The 21985-nt window shown below is 47.2% G+C and overlaps 1 pseudogene; it reads right to left on the bottom strand.

Annotated features, from left to right (window-relative positions):
* Positions 1-4257: 4257 nt before the first annotated feature.
* On the bottom strand, positions 4258-13193 carry LOC135534644 (dual specificity testis-specific protein kinase 2-like; annotated as a pseudogene).
* Positions 13194-21985: the final 8792 nt, after the last annotated feature.

The raw sequence follows: 21985 nt of genomic DNA, 5'->3' as shown, positions 1-21985 counted from the left end.
GCAACCAGACAAGTCAAACGGCAGTTCACCAGTATGAACAAAATTGAAACATCTTTTATGTTCCAGCCCTCAAGAACTGTTGTCTGCTAAAGATGATCATCTGTCAATTTATTGTCTGTATCCAGACGACTTGTCCCCAGAGCTTCGTAAACAGTTAATCTATTTCCATAAGGTGTTGAGGCCGGCAATTAAGCAGAATGAGATTAAATTTGTTACAGAACTGCTGTAATTGAAGCACAACTCCCTCCCCAGTTTCCCTGATGTTGCATTAATTTAGCTGTTTTTAACATCCCTGTAACTGTCACTTTAGGAGAGATTCTTTTCTACAGTAAAACTCATAAAGGCCTGAAACCTGAACCTACAGACCGTGGAGCAAACATTTGATTACTAAAGGACACCAGGGAAGTCTCTCAAACTGGATTTAATTCACCTTGAATATTGCAGCCCATTTGTGTTTGTTTCTCTCTCTTGGATTATCTGAGTTTGATGCCTGTTCCTGTTGGCACACGTTTGTCAAATAAATAGATTTCATTTGGTTGGTTAAGGAGGCAGGGCGGGCCAGACCCCATCATTTGGTTGGTTAAGGAGGTAATGACCCCATCATTTGGTTGGTTAAGGAGGCAGGGCATTAGACCCCATCATTTGGTTGGTTAAGGAGGTAGGGCGGGCCCCCATCATTTGGTTGGTTAAGGAGGCAGGGCGGGCCAGACCCCATCATTTGGTTGGTTAAGGAGGTAGGGCGGGCCAGACCCCATCATTTGGTTGGTTAAGGAGGCAGTGCGGGCCAGACCCCATCATTTGGTTGGTTAAGGAGGTAGGGCGGGCCAGACCCCATCATTTGGTTGGTTAAGGAGGTAGGGCGGGCCAGACCCCATCATTTGGTTGGTTAAGGAGGCAGGGCAGGCCAGACCCCATCATTTGGTTGGTTAAGGAGCCAGGGCGGGCCAGACCCCATCATTTGGTTGGTTAAGGAGGCAGGGCGGGCCAGACCCCATCATTTGGTTGGTTAAGGAGGTAGGGCGGGCCAGACCCCATCATTTGGTTGGTTAAGGAGGCAGGGCGGGCCAGACCCCATCATTTGGTTGGTTAAGGAGGTAGGGCGGGCCAGACCCCATCATTTGGTTGGTTAAGGAGGCAGGGCGGGCCAGACCCCATCATTTGGTTGGTTAAGGAGGTAAGGAGGGTAAGGAGGTAGGGCGGCCAGACCCCATCATTTGGTTGGTTAAGGAGGCAGGGCGGGCCAGACCCCATCATTTGGTTGGTTAAGGAGGCAGGGGCGGGCCAGACCCCATCATTTGGTTGGTTAAGGAGGTCGGGCCAGACCCCATCATTTGGTTGGTTAAGGAGGTAGGGCGGGCCAGACCACATCATTTGGTTGGTTAAGGAGGCAGGGCGGGCCAGACCCCATCATTTGGTTGGTTAAGGAGCCAGGGCGGGCCAGACCCCATCATTTGGTTGGTTAAGGAGGCAGGGCGGGCCAGACCCCATCATTAGGTTGGTTAAGGAGGTAGGGCGGGCCAGACCCCATCATTTGGTTGGTTCAGGAGGAAGGGCGGGCCAGACCACATCAGTAGGATGGTTAAGGAGGCAGGGCGGGCCAGACCCCATCATTTGGTTGGTTAAGGAGGCAGGCGGGCCAGACCCCATCATTTGGTTGGTTAAGGAGGCAGGGCGGGCCAGACCCCATCATTTGGTTGGTTAAGGAGGCAGGGCGGGCCCTCCCAGTTTCCCTGAGACCCCATCATTTGGTTGGTTAAGGAGGCAGGGCGGGCCAGACCCCATCATTTGGTTGGTTAAGGAGGCAGGGCGGGCCAGACCCCATCATTTGGTTGGTTAAGGAGGCAGGGCGGGCCAGACCCCATCATTCGGTTGGTTAAGGAGGCAGGGCGGGCCAGACCCCATCATTTGGTTAAGGAGGCAGGGCGGGCCAGACCCCATCATTTGGTTGGTCAAGGAGGCAGGGCGGGCCAGACCCCATCATTTGGTTGGTTAAGGAGGCAGGGCGGGCCAGACCCCATCATTTGGTTGGTTAAGGAGGCAGGGCGGGCCAGACCCCATCATTTGGTTGGTCAAGGAGGCAGGGCGGGCCAGACCCCATCATTTGGTTGGTTAAGGAGGCAGGGCGGGCCAGACCCCATCATTTGGTTGGTTAAGGAGGCAGGGCGGGCCAGACCCCATCATTTGGTTGGTCAAGGAGGCAGGGCGGGCCAGACCCCATCATTTGGTTGGTTAAGGAGGCAGGGCGGGCCAGACCCCATCATTTGGTTGGTTAAGGAGGCAGGGCGGGCCAGACCCCATCATTTGGTTGGTTAAGGAGGCAGGGCGGGCCAGACCCCATCATTTGGTTGGTTAAGGAGGCAGGGCGGGCCAGACCCCATCATTTGGTTGGTCAAGGAGGCAGGGCGGGCCAGACCCCATCATTTGGTTGGTTAAGGAGGCAGGGCGGGCCAGACCCCATCATTTGGTTGGTTAAGGAGGCAGGGCGGGCCAGACCCCATCATTTGGTTGGTCAAGGAGGCAGGGCGGGCCAGACCCCATCATTTGGTTGGTTAAGGAGGCAGGGCGGGCCAGACCCCATCATTTGGTTGGTTAAGGAGGCAGGGCGGGCCAGACCCCATCATTCGGTTGGTTAAGGAGGCAGGGCGGGCCAGACTCCATCATTTGGTTGGTCAAGGAGGCAGGGCGGGCCAGACCCCATCATTTGGTTGGTTAAGGAGGCAGGGCGGGCCAGACCCCATCATTTGGTTGGTTAAGGAGGCAGGGCGGGCCAGACCCCATCATTTGGTTGGTCAAGGAGGCAGGGCGGGCCAGACCCCATCATTTGGTTGGTTAAGGAGGCAGGGCGGGCCAGACCCCATCATTTGGTTGGTTAAGGAGGCAGGGCGGGCCAGACCCCATCATTTGGTTGGTCAAGGAGGCAGGGCGGGCCAGACCCCATCATTTGGTTGGTTAAGGAGGCAGGGCGGGCCAGACCCCATCATTTGGTTGGTTAAGGAGGCAGGGCGGGCCAGACCCCATCATTTGGTTGGTTAAGGAGGCAGGGCGGGCCAGACCCCATCATTTGGTTGGTTAAGGAGGCAGGGCGGGCCAGACCCCATCATTTGGTTGGTTAAGGAGGCAGGGCGGGCCAGACCCCATCATTTGGTTGGTTAAGGAGGTAGGGCGGGCCAGACCCCATCATTTGGTTGGTCAAGGAGGCAGGGCGGGCCAGACCCCATAAGGCCTGCCCATAACTCCGACCCTGAGTGGATGACAATCCAGCATCCTGGGATCGATACAACCAAGAACAGAGGGGCTCACTTTTGCTGCCACACATCAGGAGTTCTCTGTAAACGTGGTCAGCCTCTGGTAAGAGTGTCATCAAAGGTGTCCAGGAATCAACTGGTTTTGTCCATCCAGTAGTTTCTGGTAAAAGTGCTAATTGGATGGTTTGTTGACGAAATGCTTGTTTGGTACACTGCTCTGTATGAATGTTGTAGTAGTGCAGCCTGTGATGTTCTCCATCTAGAATGACCTATTGGAGAAGAGCTTCTTCCTCAGATCATTGACACAATCTAGGCTGGTTGTCTCATCATAGAGAACACCGGTATCTCTCAAACAATGTGAAAGTGGACAAATCCAGATCATGGTGTTGAAATGGTTCAGCTGCCGTGGAAACAAAGGCATCAGTCACCTCTGGGCATTTCCATGTAAAAGGACCCAACACGTAAAGTTCATAGGATATAAAAGAAATGGTGCTTAAATAAATGTAGTAGTTCTAAACCTGCGATTGCCTCCTCCGCTCTACACTAGTGACAAGGTGCTTCAACAAAGTACTGAGTAAAGAGTCAGAATACTTATGTAAATGTGATATCAGTTTATTTTTAATACATTTGCAAAAATGTCAAAAAACCTGTTCTTGCTTTGTCATTATGGAGTGTTGTGTGTACAGTCAATTGATGCAGAAAAAAAACAATTTCATCCATTTTAGAATAAGGCTGTGATGTAATAAAATATGGGGGAAAATCAAGGGGTCTGATCAGTGTCTTGCATGTAGAGGATGAGTTCTAGTAGAAACAGAGCCCCAGAAACAACCCCTTCCTGTAGGAACTGGTGGAGATCTGAGAGGGTTGGACAGGCTTAAGCAATATGGTGAAATTCCACCTATCAGAAGACAAGGTGGAGCTATGACTATATTGATGCATCCTATCAAGTCCTCTCAGATCTCTACAAGTGTCAAAAGGGGAAGGGTTGTTCCCGGAAAGGAACAGACACATATTTCCATAATAATAATTTATTATTCCAACTAGCAACAGACCAACCAACATAAGGGTTTACTAGTTAGCTCCATACATGATTTCATAAATAATGTTAAATCAACAAGATTCTCAGCTTTAAAAAAGAAAGTGCATTGCACTCCCTCGGTTGTTCAATGGACATATGGGTCGGTGTTTGTACCATTGGCATTATGACATCATCAATATGGGACAGAACAGTGGAATTATTTGGATGGATGCACACAGTTGTCCAGACTCTGTAAATCATGCTGTTTAAACAGTGCAGTAACAAAGAGACTCTCTGGCCAGTACAGTTGAGTGTGACTGGCTACGTCCCAATACACTGGCTTATGTTTCCTCCTCCTCCTTTCCTACAGATCACTAGCTAGATTAAGTGGTTAGAACTGGTTAGAAATGTTAATAGCATAGCCATAAACCTTTTTCAGTCCCCTCATATCAGTTGATAGGAAAAAGTCCCAGCAATATATCATGACAAAGTGACCCGACAAGGAAAACCTCCAGGTCTATAACTAAAGCCTGGATTTTTCCCTGGTCTGGTCATGTATAGCTTCTCGTAGAAGGAAAGGGTTATGACGAAAGGAAGAGACAAAGCCTGTGAGCCACAATGGCCTGGTATGCCCGGGTCCTCCAGGCCAGCAGAGGGAGACAAACACACCTTAAGCTCTGGGGAAAACAGACAAAATAGCATCCTATTTTGACCAAAGCCCCGTGGGCCCTGGTAAAATGTAGTGCACTATATAGGGAATAGGGTGCCATTTCAGATACAGAGAGTCAACCTCAACAGGTACGGAACCAGTAGCCCTATGAAATGAAGAGTGGAGTGATTCTCATCAATAGTGTCAAAAAACATTATAGTAAAGATTATGTTCACCTCACTAACTTTATATTAAATGATTACACAGTTCTCTAATCTCACACACGGGTACGGGAAATGACCTGCAAACCACTAACATTTTAAAACAGACATCAAGGGACAAACCTTAGTCATTCAGTCTCACACACACACACACACACACACACACTTTCTCTCCCTCTGACACACACACAGACAGAACTTAGAGTGAAATAATCAGTACAATATGTAAAGAAGCTAGGAGAATTGCTTTTCCTGCTGTTTCAAAGTTACACAAGCTGTTAAAAATTCACACACACACACACACACACACACACACTGAGAGGATACCTGGATCATAGTGGGTTGTGGGAAGAACACTGAGGTTTGAGGGAAGAAGCAGCACCTGTTTGAATTCAATACAAATCTCAAGCACCACCCAGACCAGTGAAAAATCATTAATAGGAATCAAATATAAAGATTCAGAGTGCAGAAAGTGAGTGAACAAACCAGGGACACACTGACATTATCAAATGAAGCCAGGTCAACAACCAATATATAAGAACTCACATCAATAACCCACTTCTGGTTTCCCATTCTGCTTCTCCCTTGTTGCTCCCAATACAACCACCAGTGTCCCCACCACCTCCTCACACACACACACTTCAGGTAGTAGAAGTAATCATCAACATCATCAGTTCCTAATAGTAATAATAAATAGTAATAGCGACAATAAACAGAACCAGTCAAAGTCTCAGTAATGTCACTGGTGTTCATGTTGTTGTTGGCCAGTCAGCCCACTAAGGGGAGCTCTTCCTAAGTCTGTGCCTCTGGTAGGGGCAGCCCAGGCACGCAAGGTGCGGTCGGAGGAGCGAGACCGTTCGCCCCGCAACAAAGCAGTCCCTTGGTTGCCGTGGCAGCTGAAGTGTCACTGATGCCCCGCCCGTTGAGGTTCCGGTAGGGTCGTCGGGGCGGAACGCGGCGAGGGGTCGGCACCCCCTTCAGGCACACTGATGGAAAGCTCAGACCAATCAGACAGCAGCCCGGACAGGAAATGACCTCATCTTGTTCAGGGGCGGGGCCAGCAGGTGGGCCCGGGATTGCGGTGCAGTAGCCGCTAGCCCTCCAGCCAATCGGACGGCCGACGACCACCATCGCCGAGATGTTGTTGTTGTCCAGATGAGGGAGAGGAGGGAGGGAGGAAGGGGCATTGGAGACTGGGTGACGCCAGCCGTTAGGCTGCAGAAACAGGGAGGAAGAGGACGAGGCTGGGTGTAGTAGATGTCTCCCTGGTGTAGGGACAGCGCCCTCTAGTGTGTCAGGAGACCTGCTGCAGTCCATAGGCTCCCCCAGAGAAAAACCTTCCTCCTCTTCCTCTTCCAGAGGACCCAGAGACACCAGGTCCAGAGGCAGCCCTGAATCATCTGACACATCCTCCACCATCCCTCCCTTCTCCTTCCTCCTTTCATCCTCCTCCACCATCCCTCCCTTCTCCTTCCTCCTTTCATCCTCCCCCATCCCTCCCTTCTCCTTCCTCCTTTCATCCTCCCCCTCCTCTTTCCCCAAGCGCTGCAGGTCAGGGTCCCGGAGGAGGGAGAGGGTTCGCCCCGGCTCGGGGGTGCAGGGGAGAGACTGGCAGCGTCGGGGAGGCCCGCGGAGTAAGAGGTTTCCCCTGAGGGGGGGAGAGGCGCAGGTGTCAGGCTGCTGGGGAAGGGTGAAGGTCAGGGAGATGACAGACTTGCTGGGGGTGTCGTAGAGCTTGATGCGGCCCCCGTTCAGGTCCTGCCGCAGGGAGAAGGGGTTGACCCGGGCCGGGGTGCCGAGTGGGGGCGTCGTTGGTGGAAGCATTTCAGACTGGCTCCGGGACAACTGCTGGTCGCCGGGGCGACAGAGGGAACTCCGTCGTCGGTAGGGGCTGATGTGGCCAGTGGGGGGTTTTGAGGAGAGACAATCGCCCAGAGGGATGGCCGTCTTCCTCTCCTCCTCTCCTCTCTCCATCCCCTCCAGCAAAACCACTATCTCAGAGAACGAGGGACGTATCTTTGCATTCATCTGAGAAAGAGGGAGAAACAGAGTGAGGGGAGCAGGAAGAGTGTAAACAGTGCCTACTTTTTCAAATGTATGGTTGGTTTTAGGTTGTCAATCTGTGCATTTACAGTAAGTATGTACACAGAGTCATTAATGCATGCAATTATTATGAAGTCAGTCAATCTGCATCTTACATTGCAGCAGAGGACTGCAAGGTTGAGGAATGGTGTTGGACAGTCACCAACCAGGTTCTCAAAGGCATCCACATCTAGTCCAAAGTCCTGCACACACAGAGGATCATCATCATCACCTTTTAATGTAGCCGACTAGCTGTCAATCAGTTTGTCTGACCAGGTTAAAATAATATACATGTTGTAGTTCTCCATCATATCAACTAGATGGAGACATACACTGTGAGAGAGTTATACTCATTAAGGTGGAACTGACACTATTTTATCAACATGAAATCTCATTCAAATCTGTTCATACAGTAATAGTCCCCCCAGGAAAAATTACAGATTGTTTTAGAAGATTTCTGACAAGCGAGCACTTAGATAGTCATTTTCACATGGTCATAGATTCTTAGAATATTTGGGATTACATACTGTATACTAAGTCAAAATAAATATGGAGTGGAAAAGCAGCCTTGTGTTTGGACAATTAATAGGCCCTAATTAAAATCGGCCATTCCGATTAAATGGGTCCACCTCTAGTCGTTACAGTAGTGAAAACACTGTCAGTTCCACTTTAAACCTCGCATGCAGCTGGAACTGCTGCCCTGTACTGCAGTGATTAAATATACAAGTCTTCCACTGCAGTTACATGTGATAATGTGCAATAAGGACAGGGAGGGCACTTATTTGCTGGGTCAAAGTGGAAAAAAAGGGGTGTAAAAAGGGGTTGGATTAAGGGGGTTGGATTAAGGGGTTGGATTAAGGGTTTACACTGTCAGTTTGTTGTGTGATAGTATGAAACTATTGATTTAGGGTTGTGTGATCAGGGGAAAAGGAAAAGCATTGGTTAACTGTGTGCCTGTCATAAACTGTGGGGTTGTGTGTGTGTGTGTGTGTGTGTGTGTGTGTGTGTGTGTGTGTGTGTGTGTGTGTACCTCAGTGCGAGGTAGGAAGTCCGGATCAGCCTCTATCCGGGCGATGATCTCACACAGGATGATTCCATAGGCAAACACATCCACCTAGGGGTCAGAGTCGGCCAATCACATCTAATCAATAACATCTCACTTGAAAAATTCACAATAATACACCTTGGAAGAGTCTGGTCATTTGCTAGAAACATACATATTAGCTAGACCCACTAGACACAACCAGAAAAACACAGCAGGAACATGGAACAGTTGTCCTTCCAGATTGTTTCATAGCAGAGTATTGTTGCATTATATTACTGTGTTTGCTTCGTATAATGATGCACCCGGACCAGTGAGATAACAGCCAGGAAACAGTTGACTACTGTCAAAGATTTGTATAACTTAACTAAGATAAACAACAGCCTGTCGTTTCCAATGGAATCAAATGATCCATAGTGGGCAGAACAAGCAAGGAGGTGGGCAGAGCCAAGCACGAGCTAGCGAGATCCCATTGGCTCGTTCTACACAGCATTTGCATATGTTCATTAGGTAACGCCTACTCTGTAGTGCACATGTGCAATAACTCAATTCGCCTTTGCATTCCTTCTAAACAATACAACTCTGGCAAAGTGTAAAGTCTACAAAACTTTATCCACTCTTTTTGTAACAGATTGTAGTTGTGGGAACAGAAAAGTATTGAGATCAAATTTTCATCGATGAGTAAATTAACAGAATGTCAGCCAAAATCCATCTTCTCCCACTGCTGTCCATTGGGCTTCCTCTCATCACCATATTTGGTAGTGACTGGAAACGCCAACCAGATGCTTCACATTTATACATCCGGTGAAATGTCTGTCTCATTGTTCTATCTGTGCTTCTGTTAGTACCTTTTCATCATAGAGCTCTCCTCTCAGCACCTCCGGGGCCATCCAGTAGGGGGAGCCCACCACGGCCAGAGGCTGCTGATCAACCCCGTCACTGGAGGAGAGGAAAATAATACATTCATATAGAACACATTTATTTAAAAACAGAATAAATTGTACAACGCATTTAACTAACTCATCTAGACTGTAGGCTATATGTGCAGTCATGATGGGAATATGGGGAGACAGTCATATAGTCCTCCTGTAATCTAGAGGAACCTTCTCACAGCACTAACCTGTAGTCTAGAACCTTCTCACAGCACTAACCTGTAGTCTGGAATCTTCTCACAGCACTAACCTGTAGTCTGGAACCTTCTCACAGCACTAACCTGTAGTCTGGAACCTTCTCACAGCACTAACCTGTAGTCTGGAACCTTCTCACAGCACTAACCTGTAGTCTGGAATCTTCTCACAGCACTAACCTGTAGTCTGGAACCTTCTCACAGCACTAACCTGTAGTCTGGAACCTTCTCACAGCACTAACCTGTAGTCTAGAACCTTCTCACAGCACTAACCTGTTGTCTGGAACCTTCTCACAGCACTAACCTGTAGTCTGGAACCTTCTCACAGCACTAACCTGTAGTCTGGAACCTTCTCACAGCACTAACCTGTAGTCTGGAACCTTCTCACAGCACTAACCTGTAGTCTGGAACCTTCTCACAGCACTAACCTGTAGGAACCTTCTCACAGCACTAACCTGTAGTCTGGAACCTTCTCACAGCACTAACCTGGAACCTTCTCAGTCTGGAACTAACCTGTAGTCTGGAACCTTCTCACAGCACTAACCTGTTGTCTGGAACCTTCTCACAGCACTAACCTGTAGTCTGTTCTCACAGCACTAACCTGTAGTCTGCACTAACCTGTAGTCTGGAACACTTCTCACAGCACTAACCTGTTGTCTGGAACCTTCTCACAGCACTAACCTCTAGTCCGGAACCTTCTCACAGCACTAACCTGTAGTCTAGAACCTTCTCACAGCACTAACCTGTAGTCTGGAACCTTCTCACAGCACTAACCTGTAGTCTGGAACCTTCTCACAGCACTAACCTCTAGTCCGGAACCTTCTCACAGCACTAACCTGTAGTCTGGAACCTTCTCACAGCACTAACCTGTAGTCTGGAACCTTCTCACAGCACTAACCTGTAATCTAGTTTCTGCACTAACCTGTAAACCTTCTCACAGCACTAACCTGTAGTCTGGAACCTTCTCACAGCACTAACCTGTAGTCTGGAACCTTCTCACAGCACTAACCTGTAGTCTGGAACCTTCTCACAGCACTAACCTGCACTAACACTAACCTGTAGTCTAGGAACCTTCTCACAGCACTAACCTGTAATCTAGAGGAACTTTCTCACAGCAAACCTTAATCTCACAGCACTAACCTGTAATCTAGAGGAACTTTCTCACAGCACTAACCTGTAGTCTGGAACCTTCTCACAGCACTAACCTGTAACCTCTGGAACCTTCTCAGCAGCACTAACCTGTAGTCTGGAACCTTCTCACAGCACTAACCTGTAGTCTGGAACCTTCTCACAGCACTAACCTGTAGTCTGGAACCTCTAACCTGTAATCTAACCTGACCTTCTCACAGCACTAACCTGTAATCTGGAACCTTCTCAGGAACCTTCTCACAGCACTAACCTGTAATCTAGAGGAACTTTCTCACAGCACTAACCTGTAATCTAGAGGAACTTTCTCACAGCACTAACCTGTAATCTAGAGGAACTTTCTCACAGCACTAACCTGTAATCTAGAGGAACTTTCTCACAGCACTAACCTGTAATCTAGAGTAGTCTGGAACTTTCTCACAGCACTAACCTGTAATCTAGAGGAACCTTCTCACAGCACTAACCTGTAGTCTGGAACCTTCTCACAGCACTAACCTGTAGTCTGGAACCTTCTCACAGCACTAACCTGTAGTCTGGAACCTTCTCACAGCACTAACCTGTAATCTAGAGGAACTTTCTCACAGCACTAACCTGTAATCTAGAGGAACTTTCTCACTTCTCACAGCACTAACCTGTAGTCTGGAACCTTCTCACAGCACTAACCTGTAAACCTCTCACAGCACTAACCTGTAATCTAGAACTTCTCACAGCACTAACCTGTAATCTAGAGGAACTTTCTCACAGCACTAACCTGTAATCTAGAGGAACTTTCTCACAGCACTAACCTGTAGTCTGGAATCTTCTCACAGCACTAACCTGTAATCTGGAACCTTAACTAACCTGTAATCTAGAGGAACTTTCTCACAGCACTAACCTGTAATCTGAGAACCTTCTCACAGCACTAACCTGTAATCTAGAGGAACTTTCTCACAGCAACCTTAATCTAGAGGAACACAGCACTAACCTGTAGTCTGGAACCTTCTCACAGCACTAACCTGTAGTCTGGAACCTTCTCACAGCACTAACCTGTAGTCTGAACCTTCTCACAGCACTAACCTGTAATCTAGAGGAACTTTCTCACAGCACTAACCTGTAATCTAGAGGAACTTTCTCACAGCACTAACCTCTAGTCTGGAACCTTCTCACAGCACTAACCTGTAGTCTGGAATCTTCTCACAGCACTAACCTGTAGTCTGGAATCTTCTCTGCCAGACCAAAGTCTCCCACTACTGCAGTGAACACACCATTCTCACAGCGCACCAGACAGTTCTATAAGAGAGAGAGAGAGAGGGGAGAAAGAGAGGTGAGAGAGAGGGGAGAGAGACAGAGGTGAGAGAGAGGAGAGAGGAGAGAGAGAGAGAGTAGAGAGAGCATATGAGTGTGTGAGAGAGATTAAATGAACAATTAATGCAAGATGAAGTGAAGGGAAGAGTTATTGTGTGTGTCTGGTCCCCTATATGCTCCCATCTCCTACCTTGGAGGTGAGGTCTCTGTGGAAGATGCCCTTGCTGTGGAGGTACTGCAGGCCACAGGCGATGTCCTGAGACAGCCCCATCCTCACCGACCACGACAGATACCTGTCACTGTCCAGCAGCTGCTCCAGGTTACCCCGTTGATGTACTGTAGGTAACCATGACAACAGCACACACACACAGTTAATGAGATTGAGTCCATTCCAGACACACAGATCCTGTGCATGCCCACACATATTACAGGACCATTAACCCTACACTAAATTGATGTGGTTCCTGAGACTGTATACATTTCCATAGGGATTGTAAGGACGTAATATTCTGTAGAAACCTTAGCCTATGTTCTTTGCAGGCCTGTGTAGAATTTAATTTAAATGGAACGCTACCCTCATCTTCATTACTTTTTATGGCCCGTGTATACAGCCTATTCTGTTACCATGGACACTATTGTCTCTGGAAGATAAAACGCAAGGCCTCCCTCCAGAGAGACAGAATCCGGATGAGTTTACCTCAGTTAGAGCATGGAGCTGGCCCTCCTGTACACACACTCCCAGGAACCTGAGCAGAGAGGGAGAGCATTCAAAACACACCCAAAACATCCAGAATACATCATCTATACAGCTAAAAACAACTATGTGATTTCAAACCTAGTTGACAAGAGGTTTCAATGATTCCAATAATGTCTTACATTATGAAGAGTTTGTGTGTGTCTGTCCTCTGTCTGATAATGGTTTTGCACCATTTTACAGGCTAGTTTTCTGCCTGTCCGTCTTTCCAGATTACATGTTATTTTTAATTGACAGCAGTTGTGTCTTTTCCCTTGGGTGGTGCTGCTGAGAGTTGACGCAAGTTCTATCCACAGCAAAGGTAGGCTACTACCCACAAAGATTATAAGAACCCCTTCCATCTGTGACAACAACACAGTGCTACTAATAAATGGTCTGAGCGAGGGTGACAGGGCAGCTGTGCAATATGCACTGCACATAGCCAAGTGTGTACATTGTGCATGCAGTGTGTGTGTGTGTGTGTGTGTGTGTGTGTGTGTGTGTGTGTGTGTGTGTGTCTAGACATACCCGAGTATATTGGGGTGGCAGAGCCGGTTCATGAGTTGGACCTCCCTGAGCATGTTGGCCTTGTTGCTGGCCAGAGTGTTCATCTTTAGGGCCATCACCTGGCCTGTGATCCTGTGCTGCACCTGCAGGGGGAGACAGAGAGCAACACTGCTTCAGACAACCATAGAGATTATTATTAAAATAAAAATATTTAAACCTGTATTTAACTAGATCAGTCAGTTAAGAATTGTATTTTATTTACATTGGCTCCTCTCTCTCAGATGGTGAGAGAGAGGACTGGGTGGTATTCACTAGAGACTACCATAGAGATGAGGTGAGAGAGAGGACCGGGTGGTATTCACTAGAGACTACCATAGAGATGAGTTGAGAGAGAGGACTGGGTGGTATTCACTAGAGACTACCATAGAGATGAAGTGAGAGAGGACTGGGTGGTATTCACTAGAGACTGAGATGGTGAGAGAGAGGACTGGGTGGTATTCACTAGAGACAACCATAGAGATGGTGATTCACTAGAGACAACCATAGAGATGAGGTGAGAGAGAGGACTGGGTGGTATTCACTAGAGACTACCATAGAGATGGTGAGAGAGAGGACTAGGTGGTATTCACTAGAGACAACCATAGAGATGAGGTGAGAGAGAGGACTGGGTGGTATTCACTAGAGACTACCATAGAGATGGTGAGAGAGAGGACTTGGTATTCACTAGAGACTACCATAGAGATGAGGTGAGAGAGAGGACTGGGTGGTATTCACTAGAGACTACCATAGAGATGGTGAGAGAGAGGACTGGGTGGTATTCACTAGAGACTACCATAGAGATGGTGAGAGAGGACCGGGTGGTATTCACTAGAGGTGGGTGGTATTCACTAGAGACTACCATAGAGATGGTGAGAGAGAGGACTGGGTGGTATTCACTAGAGACTACCATAGAGATGAGGTGAGAGAGAGGACTGGGTTGTATTCACTAGAGACTACCATAGAGATGGTGAGAGAGAGGACTGGGTGGTATTCACTAGAGACTACCATAGAGATGGTGAGAGAGAGGACTGGGTGGTATTCACTAGAGACTACCATAGAGATGGTGAGAGAGAGGACTAGGTGGTATTCACTAGAGACAACCATAGAGATGGTGACTGGGTGGTATTCACTAGAGACAACCATAGAGATGAGGTGAGAGAGAGGACTGGGTGGTATTCACTAGAGACTACCATAGAGACGGTGAGGGAGAGGACTAGGTGGTATTCACTAGAGACAACCATAGAGATGGTGAGAGAGAGGACTGGGTGGTATTCACTAGAGACTACCATAGAGATGGTGAGAGAGAGGACTGGGTGGTATTCACTAGAGACAACTGGGTGGTATTCACTAGAGACAACCATAGAGATGAGGTGAGAGAGAGGACTGGGTGGTATTCACTAGAGACTACCATAGAGATGGTGAGAGAGAGGACTGGGTGGTATTCACTAGAGACAACCATAGAGATGAGGTGAGAGAGAGGACTGGTGGTATTCACTAGAGACTACCATAGAGATGGTGAGGAGAGGACTAGGTGGTATTCACTAGAGACTACCATAGAGATGGTGAGAGAGAGGACTAGGTGGTATTCACTAGAGACAACCATAGAGATGGTGAGAGAGAGGACTGGGTGGTATTCACTAGAGACTACCATAGAGATGGTGAGAGAGAGGACTGGGTGGTATTCACTAGAGACAACCATAGAGACGGTGAGAGAGAGGACTGGGTGGTAGAGACGGTGAGAGAGAGGACTGGGTGGTATTCACTAGAGACAACCATAGAGACGGTGAGAGAGGACTGGGTGGTATTCACTAGAGACGGTGAGAGAGAGGACTGGGTGGTATTCACTAGAGACAACCATAGAGACGGTGAGAGAGAGGACTGGGTGGTATTCACTAGAGACAACCATAGAGATGGTGAGAGAGAGGACTGGGTGGTATTCACTAGAGACAACCATAGTTTCACTAGAAACTAAATGGCAGAAAGTGGACCGAAACAGGGAGGGACTAACTTGAACCTGGCATTGTGAACAGTGTACGAGTAGAAAAGGTGTGTACAACAGTAGTTATATAGGATGAGTCTTGACTAGAATATAGTATATAAAGGGAGTAAAACAGTATGGAAACATTACTAAAGTGACCAATGTAAAGTGACCAGTGCAGTTTGTAAGGTGCAGGGTAGAGTACCGGGTGGTAGCCGGCTAGTAACAGTGACTAAAGTTCAGGGCAGGGTACTGGGCAGAGACCGGCTAGTGGAGATTATTTAACAGTCTGATGGCCTCAGTCTCTTGGTCCTGGTCCCAGCTGTGAAGCACCTGTACTGTCTCCACCTTCTAGATGGAAGCTGGGTGAACAGGATGTGGCTCAGGTCAAAGATGATGTTCATGGCCTTCCTGTGACACCTGTACTGTCTCCACCTTCTAGATGGAAGCTGGGTGAACAGGATGTGGCTCAGGTCAAAGATGATGTTCATGGCCTTCCTGTGACACCTGTACTGTCTCCACCTTCTAGATGGAAGCTGGGTGAACAGGATGTGGCTCAGGTCAAAGATGATGTTCATGGCCTTCCTGTGACACCTGTACTGTCTCCACCTTCTAGATGGAAGCTGGGTGAACAGGATGTGGCTCAGGTCAAAGATGATGTTCATGGCCTTCCTGTGACACCTGTACTGTCTCCACCTTCTAGATGGAAGCTGGGTGAACAGGATGTGGCTCAGGTCAAAGATGATGTTCATGGCCTTCCTGTGACACCTGTACTGTCTCCACCTTCTAGATGGAAGCTGGGTGAACAGGATGTGGCTCAGGTCAAAGATGATGTTCATGGCCTTCCTGTGACACCTGTACTGTCTCCACCTTCTAGATGGAAGCTGGGTGAACAGGATGTGGCTCAGGTCAAAGATGATGTTCATGGCCTTCCTGTGACACCTGTACTGTCTCCACCTTCTAGATGGAAGCTGGGTGAACAGGATGTGGCTCAGGTCAAAGATGATGTTCATGGCCTTCCTGTGACACCTGTACTGTCTCCACCTTCTAGATGGAAGCTGGGTGAACAGGATGTGGCTCAGGTCAAAGATGATGTTCATGGCCTTCCTGTGACACCTGTACTGTCTCCACCTTCTAGATGGAAGCTGGGTGAACAGGATGTGGCTCAGGTCAAAGATGATGTTCATGGCCTTCCTGTGACACCTGTACTGTCTCCACCTTCTAGATGGAAGCTGGGTGAACAGGATGTGGCTCAGGTCAAAGATGATGTTCATGGCCTTCCTGTGACACCTGTACTGTCTCCACCTTCTAGATGGAAGCTGGGTGAACAGGATGTGGCTCAGGTCAAAGATGATGTTCATGGCCTTCCTGTGACACCTGTACTGTCTCCACCTTCTAGATGGAAGCTGGGTGAACAGGATGTGGCTCAGGTCAAAGATGATGTTCATGGCCTTCCTGTGACACCGGTGCTGTAGAGGTCCTGGAAGGCAGGCAGTGTGTCTTCTTCACCACTCTGTCTATGTGAAGGGACCTTTTTTTTTTTTACATGTCTTTAAAAATAAATACAAATAATTGTAATCGTTTTTTAAATTTTTCCTTTAATTTTAAATTTTTTTGTGGTATCCAAATTGGTAGTTAGTCTTGTGCCATTGCTGCAACTCCCGTACGGACTCAGGAGGCAAAGGTTGAGAGCCATGTGTCCTCTGATACACAACCCAGCCGCACTGCTTCTTGACACAACGCTCGCTTAACCTGGAGGCCAGCCGCACCAATGTGTCAGAGGAAACACTGTACACTTGACGACCGTGTCAGCGTGCATTGCGCCCGGCAAGCCACACGAATCGCTAGTACGCGATGGGGCAAGAACATCCCTGCCGACCAAACACCCCTGTGTGGCCACCGTGTTGAGGATCAGTGTGGCGGAGGTGTTGTAGCCCATCTATATCACTTGGGGTCGGCCTGTCAAGAAGACCAGGACTCAGTTGCACCGGGAGGGGCTGAGACCCAGGGCCCTTAGCTTAGTGATGAGCTTGGAGGGTACTATGGTATTCTTACATACAGTATTCTTCCATACAGTTGAAGTCAGAAGTTTACATACACCTTAGCCAAATACATTTAAACTCAGTTTTTTCACAATTCCTGACATTTAATCCTGGTAAACATTCCCTGTCGTAGGTCAGTTAGGATCACCACTTTTTTTAAGAATGTGAAATGTCAGAATAATAGTAGAGAGAACAATTTATTTCAGCTTTTATATCTTCCATCACATTCCCTGTGGGTCAGAAGTTTACATACACTCAATTAGTATTTGTTATCATTGCTTTTAAATTGTTTAACTTAGGTCAAACTTTTAAGGTAGCCTTGCACAACCTTCCCACAATATGTTGGGTGAAATTTGGCCCATTCCTCCTGACAGAGCTGGTACAACTGAGTCAGGCTTGTAGTTCTCCTTGCTCGCACACACTTTCAGTTCTGCCCACACATTTTCTATAGGATTGAGGTCAGGGCTTTGTGATGGCCACTCCAATACCTTGACTTTGTTGTCCTTAAGCCATTTTGCCACAACTTTGGAAGTATGCTTGGGGTCAATGTCCATTTGGAAGACCCATTTAACTTCCTGACTGATGTCTTGAGATATTGCTTCAATATATCCACATAATTTTCTTTCCTCGTGATGCCATCTATTTTGTGAAGTGCATCAGGCCCTCCTGCAGCAAACCACCCCCCCACAACATGATGCTGCCACCCCCGTGCTTCACGGTTGGGATGGTGTACTTCGGAATGCAAGCCTCCACCTTTTTCCTCCAAACATAACGATGGTCATTATGGCCAAACAGTTCTATTTTTGTTTCATCAGACCAGAGGACAATTCTCCAAAAAGTTTGATCTTTGTCCCCATGTGCAGTTGAACAGTATTCTGGCTTTTTTTATGGCGGTTTTGGAGCAGTGGCTTCTTACATTTACATTTAAGTCATTTAGCAGACGCTCTTATCCAGAGCGACTTACAAATTGGTGAATTCACCTTCTGACATCAGTGGAACAGCCACTTTACAATAGTGCATCTAAATCATTTAATCATATACTGTACTCTATGCCACCTACTGCATCTTGCCTACGCCGCACAGCCATCGCTCATCCATATATACATATTAATTCCTTTACACTTGTGTGTGTATAAGGTAATTGTTGTGGAATTGTTAGATATTACTGCACGGTCAGAACTAGAAGCACAAGCATTTCGCTACACTCGCATCTGCTAACCGCGTGTATGTGACCAATACAATTGTGTGTGTGTGTGTGTGTGTGTGTGGGGGGGGTAAAAATCTAAAGTAACAGTCAGTGGCCACCAGCTGCATTAATTACTGCAGTGCATCTCCTCCTCATGGACTGCAGCACATTTCCCTGTTCTTGCTGTGAGATGTTACCCCACTCTTCCACCAAGGCAACTGCAAGGTCCCAGACATTTCTGGGGAGAATGGCCCTAGTCCTCACCCTTGGATCCAACAGATCCCAGACGTGCTCAATGTGATTGAGATCAGGGTTCTTTGCTGGCCATGGCAGAACGCTGACATTCCTGTCTTGCAGGAAATCACGCACAAAATGAGCAGTATGGCATTGTCATGCTGGAGGGTCATGTCAGGATGAACCTGCAGGAAGGATACCACATGAGGGAGGAGGATGTCTGCCCTGTAATGCACACCGTTGAGATTGCCTGCAATGACAACAAGCGCAGTCCGATGATGCTGTGACACACCGCCCAGACCATAACGGATCCTCCACCTTGATCCCGCTCCAGAGTACAGGCCTCGGTGTAACACTTGTTCCTTCGACGAGAAAACACGTATCCGACCATCACCCCTGGTGAGACAAAAACGTGACTCGTCAGAGAAGAACACTTTTTGCCAGTCCTGTCTGGTCCAGCGATGGTGGGTTTGTGCCCATAGGCAACGTTGTTGCTGGTGATGTCTGGTGAGGACCTGCCTTACAACAGGCCTACAAGCCATCAGTCCAGCCTCACTCAGCCTATTGCAGACAGTCTGAGCACTGATGGAGGGATTGTGCTTTCCTGGTGTAACTCGGGCAGCTGTTGTTGCCATCCTTTACCGGTCCCGCAGGTGTCATGTTCAGATGTGCCGATCCTGTGCAGGTGTTGTTACACGTGGTCTGCCACTGTGAGGATGATCAGCTGTTCATCCGGTCTCCCTGTAGTGCTGTCTTAGGCGTCTCACAGTACGGACATTGCAATTTATTGCCCTGGCCACATCTGCAGTCCTCATGCCTCCTTGCAGCATGCCTCATGCCTCCTTGCAGCATGCCTAAGGCACATTCATGAAGATGAGCGGGGACCCTGGGCATCTTTCTTTTGGTGTTTTTCAGAGTCAGTAGAAAGGCCTCTTTAGTGTCCTAAGTTTTCATAACTGTGACCTTCATTGTCTACCATCTGTAAGCTGTTAGTGTCTTAACGACCATTCCATAGCTGCATGTTCATTAATTAAGCATGTGAAACCGTGTTTAAATCCTTTACAATGAAGATCTGTAAGTTATTTGGATTTTTACGAATTATCTTTGAAAGACAGGGTCCTGAAAAAAAAGGACATTTTTTGCTGTGTTAATATTTCATATTTGAGATTCTTCAATGTAGACACCCTTTACCTTGATGAAAGCTTTGCACACTCTTGGCATTCTCTCAACCAGCCTCATGAGGTAGTCATCTGGAATGCATTTAAATTAAAACAGGTGTGCCTTGTTAATTTGTGGAATTTCTATGCTTCTTAATGCGTTTGAGCCAATCAAGGTAGGGGTGGTATACAGAAGATGGTATTTTACCAAATAGGGCCAAGTCCATATTATGGCAGAAAATTAAGAACTTTGAAAGTTTCTTCAAGTGCAGTCGCAAAACCCATCAAGCGCTTTCCACAACAGGAAAGGAAGATTCAGAGTTACCTCTGCTGCATAAGGATAAGTTCATTAGAGTTAGCAAATTCAGATTGTAGCATTTATTTGTGCTGCAGAGTTCAAGTAACAGACATCTCAACATCAACTGTTCAGACGAGACTGCATGAATCAGGCATTCACTGTCAAATTGCTACAAAGAAACTACTACTAAAGGACACCAATAATAAGAAGATACTTGCTTGGGCCAAGAAACACGAGCAAAGGACATTAGACCGACGGAAATCTGTCCTTTGGTCTGACGAGTACAAATTCAATTTTCGGTTCCAACCGCCGTGTCTTTGTGAGACGCGGAGCAGGTGAATGGATGATCTCCTGCACGTGTGGTTCCCACCGTGAAGCATGAGGTCGTGGTGTGATGGTGCTTTGCTGGTGATCCTGTCTGATTTATTTAGAATTCAAGGCACACTTAACCAACATGGCTACCACAGCATCCTGCAGCGATACGCCATCCCATCTGGTTTGCACTTAGTGGGACTACCATTTGTTTTTTAACAGGACAATGACACATTACACCTCCAGGCTGTGTAAGGGCTATTTGACCAAGAAGGAGAGTGATGAGTGCTGCATCAGATGACCTGGACTCCACCATCACCAGACCCCAACCCAATTGAGATGCTTTGGGATGAGTTGGACCACAGAGTGAAGGAAAAGCAGCCAACAAGTGCTCAGCATGTGGGAAATCCTTCAAGACTGTTGGAAAAGCATTCCAGGTGAAGCTGGTTGAGAGAATGCCAATAATGTGCAAAGCTGTCATCAAGGCAAAGGCTGGTTGCTTTGAAGAATCTAAAATATATTTTGATTTGTATAACACTTTTTTGGTGCATGATTCCATGTGTTATTTCATAGTTTTGATGTCTTCACTATTATTCTACAATGTAGAAAATATTACAAATAAAGAAAAGCCTTGAATGAGTAGCTGTGTCCAAACTTCTGACTGGTACTGCATATATTTTGAGCAAGCACACACACAGCGAACATAGCAACAGGAACTCCATCACATCACTCCCAAGTTAAATTAGGTTTGTTCAAGACCTTTGTACACCAGTCCCCTGCTCGCACATAGTTTTCGATATGCTACCTGCCTGTATCACACATCATTGAACCACCTACAGTCATTCCTTTTCAACCACAAAAGTCTATTAAAAAGGTTTTAATCACGTAAAAATAATCTAAATAAAAAGTGTATATAAAAAATTAACTTTAATACTTTTCAAAGGGGTTTTAATGAACTCTTGGTACATTTTGGATACTCTGGTCTGCCTATACCCCAGGCAGAAGTGCATATCCAAACAGTTTAGCCTTCTGCTAGAGACTAGAAACTCCCTTTCCTCCCCAGTCCTCAACTGGAATAACCTAACCAGACCTAATGACATTGCCAAGAACACCAAGGCGCTAAGGATATACAAAGCAGCTCCAATAGCCTACTGGCACTAAAATAAATAAGAATTATCACCATCTTCTTCCTTGCTGAGCAGCCTTTCAGGTTATGTATATAGATACGTTTGTACCTGTTTCCTCCAGCATCTTCACAAGGTCCTTTGCTGTTGTTCTGGGATTGATTTGCACTTTTTGCACCAAAGTGCGTTCATCTCTAGGAGACAGAACGCGTCTCCTTCCTGAGCGGTATGATGGCTGCGTGGTCCCATGGTGTTTATACTTGCGTACTATTGTTTGTACAGATGAATGTGGTACCTTCAGGCGTTTGGAAATTGCTCCCAAGGATGAACCAGACTTGTGGAGGTCTACAATTTTTTTTCCTGAGGTCTCGGCTGATTTCTTTAGATTTTTCCATGATGTCAAGCAAAGAGGCACTGAGTTTGAAGGTTGGCCTTGAAATACATCCACAGGTACACCTCCAATTGACTCAAATGATGTCAATTAGCCTATCAGAAGTTTCTAAAGCCATGACATCATTTTCTGGAATTTTCCAAGCTGTTTAAAAGGCAGAGTCAACTTAGT

This window comes from Oncorhynchus masou, unplaced genomic scaffold (assembly GCF_036934945.1).
Source record: "Oncorhynchus masou masou isolate Uvic2021 unplaced genomic scaffold, UVic_Omas_1.1 unplaced_scaffold_3728, whole genome shotgun sequence".
NCBI classification, from domain to species: domain Eukaryota; kingdom Metazoa; phylum Chordata; class Actinopteri; order Salmoniformes; family Salmonidae; genus Oncorhynchus; species Oncorhynchus masou.
Note: the sequence above shows the minus strand (reverse complement) of the source record. Positions and strands in the feature narration are given on the sequence as shown.